This window comes from Arvicola amphibius, chromosome 6, assembly GCF_903992535.2.
Source record: "Arvicola amphibius chromosome 6, mArvAmp1.2, whole genome shotgun sequence".
Taxonomy (NCBI): domain Eukaryota; kingdom Metazoa; phylum Chordata; class Mammalia; order Rodentia; family Cricetidae; genus Arvicola; species Arvicola amphibius.
Window position 1 is genome coordinate 147,880,709 of NC_052052.2, and position 8,484 is coordinate 147,889,192.

An 8,484-nucleotide genomic window follows, 5' to 3' on the forward strand; every position below is an offset into this window, starting at 1 on the left:
CAAGTCTTCCTCTCTGCGCTAGCATATCTGGGTCTTTCTCTTAGTGCATCTATGCTTAAAAGAGCTATTGTTTCCTGGGCCTTGGAGTCCTATCTAGAAAGCATTTCCTGAACCAACACCTTGAAGCGTTTTTCCCATGATGCCAAATGTATTTTAAACGTTCAATATCTTTAGTCACCAGAGGAATGGAAAACAAAACCTCCAGATTCCATCCCACCCAGGTCACAGTGGCTTTCATCACAAACAAACAAACAAAAAGTGGAGCAAATGCTTGCTGTGCACGCACAGGGAACTAAGCGGACGCTTGGAAATCCCTTAAAAAGCCTGGTGTGAGAGTGAGCATTTATAATTCCAGGGTTGCAGAGGAGGAGACTGCAGGAGTTCCTGAGCCCACTGACCTGCTCCCCCCACCACACACACACAGCTGACTCTCCAAGACACAGGTGAAAATGGAAGACAAACAAGTTATAGAGAGAATGAGAAAGACCTGAGGGTGTGAAAACAGAACCACACACACACAGGCCTGCATGCTGGTCCACGTAACACACAGGAAGGAGGGAGAGGGAGACAGACTGGGGAGACGGTTCAGTTAGCAAAGGGCTTGCAATGCAAACAGGAGGATCTGAATTCAGATCCTCACACCCACATTGAAAAACAGTTGCAACTGAAGCAGCTAAAACATTGGTCAGCTACCTTAGCCCAATGGAAGAGGCGATGGGTTGAGTGTGAGACCCTGTCTAAATATATGTGTGTAATATTATATATATATATATATATATGTATATATATATACATACATATATATGGTGTAAATTTAGAGGACAGTTTAATATTAGGTCAATTTGGAAAAATAACAGCAGTAGGTTCACCCCTAGGGCCTGTGAGCACCTTAACCACAGGTTCTTGACCAGGTTTGCAGCACCATGCATGTGTGTTTCCTCCTGCAGAGTGGGTCTGAAATTGAAACAAGAAGTATTTGGTTACTCCATAAACAGTTAATGCCACTATTTTATCCATGGGCCTATCTGGCCATGCCAGACATTGTTACAGTTCACAGGGTTCATGGCAGAGCTATCAATGACATCGCAACACACACACACACACACACACACACCCCTCACAAAAATAACATAAATGAATAAATAAATGTTTGTGAGATATGGGGTGTGGTGATTTGCATAAGTATGGCCCCTATAGGCGCATATATTTAAATCTTTAGTCATCAGGGAGCGGTACTGTTTGACAGGATTGGAAGGACTGGGAAGTGTGCCTTGTTGGAGCAAGTGCATCATTTGGAGGATTTGGAGGTAGGCTTGAGGTGTCAGAAGCCCATGCCAAGCCCAGTGCCTCCCTCTCTGCCTGCAAACCAGGATGTAGCTTTCAACTACTTCCCCAGCACCAGCCTGCCAGACCTGCTGCCATGCTCCCTTCAACGATGATAATGGACCAAGTCTCTGGACCTGCAAGGAAGCCCCCACTTAAAGTGCTCTCTGTTGTAGAAGTTGCCCGGGTCATGGTGTCTCTTCACGGCAGCATTTCGGCAGGAATGTGAAGAAGTGCAGATGCTATGGAAAAGAACTGGAAATAGAAATAGCCTATGATTCAGCTGTCCTACTTCTGGAACTACAGCCAAAGAAATCCCTGCATGGCATCATGTGCAATAGGAAAGGCAATCAGTTCCGATGCCCAACAGCAAACGGACAAAAAGAAAATGTGGAGGCCTAGGCCATGACCTCCCTTTCTCTTTCCTCGGCCTCTTGAGAGCTGAATTACAGCTGTGCCCACCAAATTCAGTCTGCGCAGTGTTGGGAATGGAATCCAGGGCCTTGTGCACGCTAGGCAAGCACTCTACCGACTGAGCCACATGCCCAGCCCTGCCCTCTTCTTTAGATCCCCATAAAGGCACTGAGGCACAGCTGCAGACTGACTGGGTGCTGGGTGGGGGGGGGAGGGGTGATGAGTACAGCACAGCAGAGAACATGGGGGAAGTTCTGTCATATCCGGCAGAGCAAACTCCAAGCCCAGCCAGCTCCGCCCACAGGCTGCTGGCACACAGCTGTGCGCCATTACTGTAGGATAAGGACTTCAAGTTTAGGTTTCGCTAAATGAAGCTAATGTGTGTGCATTTCAAACAACTCAAATTCGAAACAAGGAATAGAAAGAGAAGGCACCTGTCCACACCAATAATAGTGTTCCACCAAATATGCCGTTTTCTAGAAATACCCTACTCAGACTTACTGGGCCATTTTAATAACTTTAATGAAATACAGTTCAGACCACTCACTCCTCAGAGAAATGGGTACAACCTAATGGGTTTTTGCACATTCACGGGATGGTATAGCTATCACACTCTATTTTAAACTCTTCTCATTGGTCCTCAAAGAAACCCCATGTTGGGGCTGAGGAATGGCTCAGCAGTTAGAGCAGGCAAGTACTGCCCTTGCAGAGGACCTGAGTTTGGTCCTCAGCACCACCTCATGAAATTCACATACACCTGTAAATCCAGCTTCAGGGAATCAAGGATTCCAGTGCCCTCTTCTCTGGTCTCTGCAAGCACATGTAAGTACACACACACATACACACACACATACACACACACACACACGTACACACCTTTGGGCAGCCATTTCCCATTTCCTCCCAACCTACTTACTTCTCAACCCCAGGTCACTGCTCATCTTCCTGCTATTTCATCTTACTTCCTACACTAGACATTTAATACGCATTCAGCCCTCCATATCCAAGGGGGCTGCAATCACAGATTTAAGTAGTTACGGATTTAAATGTTAAAGAAAAAAAACCTGAGCCCATGCTGAAAATGTACACATGATTTCTTGTTATTCTTCCCTGAATCTTAGAGCATATGAACTATTTCATAGCACTTACACCATACAAAGTATCATGCAGAGATGCCCAAAAGACTAGGGGATAGAGAAATGACTCAGTGGATAAAGTGCCTGTCACATATGTGTGATGGCCTGATTTTTGGATTCCCAGCACCCATATAGAAGCCAAACATGTTGATCTACTATGGTCCCAGAGCTGGGAAAGCAGAGTCATCAGGATCCCTGGAGCTCTGGCCAGCTGGTTTAGCCAATTAGCGAGCATCAAATTCAGTGAGGGACCCTGTCTCAAAATAAAAAAGAAAGAAAGAAAGAAAGAAAGAAAGAAAGAAAGAAAGAAAGAAAGAAAGAAAGAAAGGAAAGAGAAAGTAAAAAGAAAAAGAAAAAAGAAAACCCATGGTGGTAGCAGAAGACACCTCAATGTCTGTCACTGGCCTTCAAATGTGCACACACAGGGGCATACCCACTCATACACACATTCACTTGCACACATACTGTGCACACATGTATTCACAAAACAACAACAAACGCAAAGCCTGTGGGAGACCAATTACAGGCTGAATGCAAGTTCATTTTGACTTGAACACTTGCCGGTGTAGGCATCTGAGGGGCTTCTGGAACCATCTATGTGGCTTCTGAGGATGACTAGATGGGGAATCACTGTGTGACAGGCTCACACAAATTTACAAAAACGGACAGGCGCCTTCCCTGCCATCTTCAAATGAAGGACTGGCAAAGTGTCTTATCACAAGAGTGCTAACACACCCACAGACACGCCCCGTTCCTACTCACAGTGCTCAGGCTCAGACTCAGACTTTTCCCTCTTGAATTTTGGGCAATTCTATGACAGTATACATCTTGTTGAATTTCTCCAATATAAGCACAGGGTAACTGTCTATGATAAAACGCGGAGGGGGCTATGAACTGTGGACGCTGAGATGATTACCCTGCAGACACAGACATGGGGAAGCCCTAGAGCCTGGAGGAAATGAGAACCTGCAAAGCACAGACATGTTAACCTGGGAGAGGACTCACTAAGCTCTGCTCCCAGCCAGACTCTCTGGGGCTTGGGTGATTGACAGCATGAGAAAGCTGCAGAACGTGGGAGAGGATCCTGGAGGAGGTGAGGGTGACAAACATCCTGGTGACAGAAAGCAGGATGCTCACTTCCTCCTTGGACATGGGCTCCTTCAGCTGACTACGAGGGACACTGGGGGAAGCCCTACCTTGGCAGCGGACCCTGGCGCCAGAAGGCAGGGAGCAGCGACTGTTTCTAATCAGGGTCTCGGTAGCTGTTTCCACCAAGGAATGCATCATTCCAGCGCCGATCCGCTCTTTGTTTCTCTAAAGCCCATAGTGCCCTGCTGTTCCATGCCTAGAGCTAGCGAGGATGATGTGGGTTCTGACCCCCCCCCCCCACACTGTAGGCAGTGGTTCACGTTTCCACCCTCGATTTCAGAGTTCCTCAGAATAACTCCCCGAGTCAGGAACGCTTTTTGTTCACTAGAATAATGGCTTGTCGCAGAGGACACAACTCAGGACCAGCCAGATGAAGAGCTGTGGCAGGGGGCAAGCAAGGTTGGCAGAGCATGTGGAGCCCCTGCCCCTCCTCCACCTGCTCACCCTTCTGGAGCTCTCTGACTCTGGTGCAGGTCTTTGATGGAGCCTACAGTGATGCAGTCAACGCCATCACTGGCTTCTGACCCCAGCGATGCAGTCAACGCCATCACTGGCTTCTGTCCCCAGCGATGCAGTCAACGCCATCACTGGCTGCTGTCCCCAGCGATGCAGTCAACGCCATCACTGGCTGCTGTCCCCAGCGATGCAGTCAACGCCATCACTGGCTGCTGTCCCCAGTGGTGCAGTCAACGCCATCACTGGCTGCTGTCCCCAGTGGTGCAGTCAACGCCATCACTGGCTGCTGTCCCCAGTGGTGCAGTCAACGCCATCACTGGCTGCTGTCCCCAGTGGTGCAGTCAATGCCATCACTGGCTTCTGTCCCCAGTGGTGCAGTCAACACCATCACTGGCTTCCGTTCCCAGCGATGCAGTCAATGCCATCACTGGCTTCTGTCCCCAGTGGTGCAGTCAATGCCATCACTGGCTTCTGTCCACAGCGATGCAGTCAACGCCATCACTGGCTATTGTTGACAGGACTGTTCCAGCCCTCCCTGCTGTGGAGATCAGGGGAGAGGTTGAAGGCTTCACACCTCTAACCCCACGGTTGACTGTTTTATATTTGGACTCCACCCTCACACTAACCCTCTAGTCATCTTGCTAGCATAAAAAGGAGAGTCAGTCTCAGGAGTTGGAAGCTCTGTCACGGGAGCCCCACAGGCTAAATGTCAATCTCCTTTTAAACTTCAGGGCACTTGTAATTATCTTCCATAAAGATTTAACACATTTCCCTAAGCATGCACCCCCACACCCCAATACATACCACGTCTATTACAAATATCACACACATAAACACACAATATGCAGTATACCTATGTCATATACAAACTCACACTGTATACTCACATATCACTACAGATACACCACACAAACATGTACATCACACACCTCAGAAACATACGCATATACACCATACAAACACACAATCACATACAAGTTCACACTAGCACACACATATCACATACTACATGAATCACCACACTCACACACAGAGACACTACTCATTACAGATACACTGCACAAACACACACTATTCAGGCATGCCCAAGTACAGCACATTACACACTGCACAAACACCACATCTCACACACACTTTCTCCCAGCGCTCACACCACAAGGACATGGTGTATATGAGTTATGTCTCTGAAGGCCATTAACTTCTTTCTAAAACATGAACTGTGAGAGGAATGGTTCCCGGAACTCCTGGCTGACCTCAAGGATGACGACAGGGGACGGAGTAGGAGGGTGGTGATGGGGACAAGGTGCTGTAGTCACTTGGCGTTGGCAGATGGCTGTCATGAAATAAACTCCCCCCTGAAGGATGTGGCAGTGAGTCAAAGGCTCACCGTGGGTCCAAATAGGGTTGTGACATGCAGGGCCATGTCCCTTTCTGCAAGCAAGCCCACATCCAGGTCTGAACATAAAGCCACCTCTCGCAAAATCTGTGCGGTGCAAGTCAGCAGAGAGGAAGTGGTTTGAGGTTGTCTATCAAGTTGCCGAGTGACCGTAAGAGCCACGTCCCCAACACAGCCTCAAGAGAACTTTTTCTCCAAGGGTATCTATCTGTAAAGAATTCATCTTTTTTTTCTCTGGGACCATGATTCCAGTAGTCAGCGTTCTCCAGAAAAACAATCCAATGGAATATATACATGTATGCACACACATGTAACACTAACACACCTGCCAGGAGAGACTGACTCATTCACGAAAGTAACAAACGCAAACTCTGTGGTGCTCATGTGCCAACTCAAGCCTGAAGCCATGCGCACTGTTGTGGACAAGTCAAAGGCTATCAGCGGGGGCTGCTCTCTAGCTGGTGGGGAGGGAGATTGGCCTTTGTCTTCGGGACGGTTAGTCATGCCCGAGGGATTGGGCAAAGCTCACCCCCCACCGACCAGTCCTCTGCTGTGGCAGCCAGGTGTTCTTCTCACCTAAACACCCTCACAAGCGCCTGGAGAACATGCTTGAAAAGTGTCGGGGTACCCAAGGCTCAGTCTAGAGGCCACAAAACGATCTGACATCTCCACAGAAAATGCTGCTTCCTTTTCAGCACACTGTCCCGCACACTTTCACCTAAAGGTCTCGCTTATCCAACTTTATCTTTTCAGGGATGGTCGCAGAACAAGAATTCCCTAACTCCCCCGTTCCTGCTGAGCTTGTGAGCTGGCTTTCTCTTGTCAGCCAGCAATACACAGGGAAGACTTTCAGTCAATAAACCTGACAGGAGGGCTTCTTTTCTCGGGAGACTCAGTCAGAGAAGTCTGTCTGTAGTGGGATCCATGAACCTGGAGACCCATTATGAGAACTGAGTGTCTGAGCTTTAAAGTCCGGGTACAGAACAGCAGAAGGGGTAAGTAAGGTCTTTAGCACAGTAGACAGAGAAAAGGCCTCCATCACTGCAGAGTGGGAATTCCATCAGGCCTGGACTGGGAAGACAGTTACTTCCAGCTGGGAATCTCTGGAGAAAAGACCCTTCATTGAAATACAGATGTCTGCGATGCCTCGGGGATGTTGCAGGTGAAATCACTCTTAGGAAAGCCTGTTGTTAGCAGGAAAAGCTTGGCACCTCTGAGGTTGCGGGAGACTGATTTCTGAGGCTGGTGTTGGAGGAACTGTCACAGGAACTCAGGGTCACCCTGTCCTATCAGGAACAAGCACCGCTTTCCTGGGGAATGGAAACACAGATGCTGTAAAAACCACACCTCTACCAGCCATGGCAGTGATGGTGACACAGTGGAAAACAGTCAGAGACTGGGCCTTTTGGTAGGCCAAGACACAGTGGCCAAGATGCAGCGCTCTTGCTCTGGCCGCAGGAAGTGGCTGTAGTGGCTACAGAAGCTATTCTTTAATGGGATGTTGTAGGAGTCAAACACACCGAGACACACTCATTCCCATTGCATTTGGGGGAGAGAAATAGCTTCCAAGACACGAAGCAAATTTCCAGGGCTCAGGGGAATCACGCTACCACTGTGCAGCCAAGGCAGGGCTCATGACCCTGAGGGCTTGTGTTTCTCACCAGGCAACAGAGAAGGCCAAGGCCAGCCAAGTTCTGCCTTCCCATGCCAGCTGAATACCAAGTAAGCAGTTTCCTGCTCCAAGTTCATCTTCTGTAGGCAAGAAAGCACTTGAGAGGAGGTAAGAGGGACCCTGCCTGCTCAGAATTTAGCCATGCCCTGCTTCCTCTCCTCTTTCCCTCCCTAAGCTGGTCTGGAGATCCTTTGCATTTCCTTTGTAACTGGCAACTGAGCGGTGGTTCCCTTCCAAAGATTCTCCTTTCTTCCCGCATGGCGGGGTGAGACTTGCCCAGAGCATAGGAGTAGGCTGGGGTGTGATAGAGATAAGAGCTACTAAGGGCAAGACACGGGAGCCAAGACACGCGCACAAGCAGCTCAGGGGTCCCTTCCTTAGGGCTGGTAGAGGGATGTGGTGGGGTGGGGGTGGGGGGCGCAGAGGACCAGAGGAGCTTAGCTTATGAGCTCAACTCCGTGGACTGTCAATTTCAGACTATTCAGACAATTTCCCTATCAAGGCAATGATACTCTAGTCACCTTGAGGGGAGACACAGTATTAATACCATCCGATCAAATCCTGCTGGCCACCTAGGCAGGCTACCCAAGCCCAGCTCTGCTTCCATTTCGGTGTCTGCAGCTGCTGGGTCCTGGAGCACGGAGAATTTGCGGGATAGAAGGAAGACCCTGGGTCAGGATCCAGGTTTTTTGTGTGTGAGTGTGGGGAGGGGCGGGAGAGGGAGTTGGTGGAGGAATAGGGGCACGGGGAGTCCTAAGGGGTGAAGAGACCCAGCCTCGGGTCCTGACAGCCCGGGTGCGGCTGACTGGCAGAGAGGCTGGGCGGGGACGTGGACCGGGGCGGGGACGTGGCTGGGGACGCGATGTAGCAGGGGAATAGCCGACCAAAGCTTGGGTTAGGGGCGGCAGGAGGCGGGGTGACTCTGGGCCCCGCCCCGG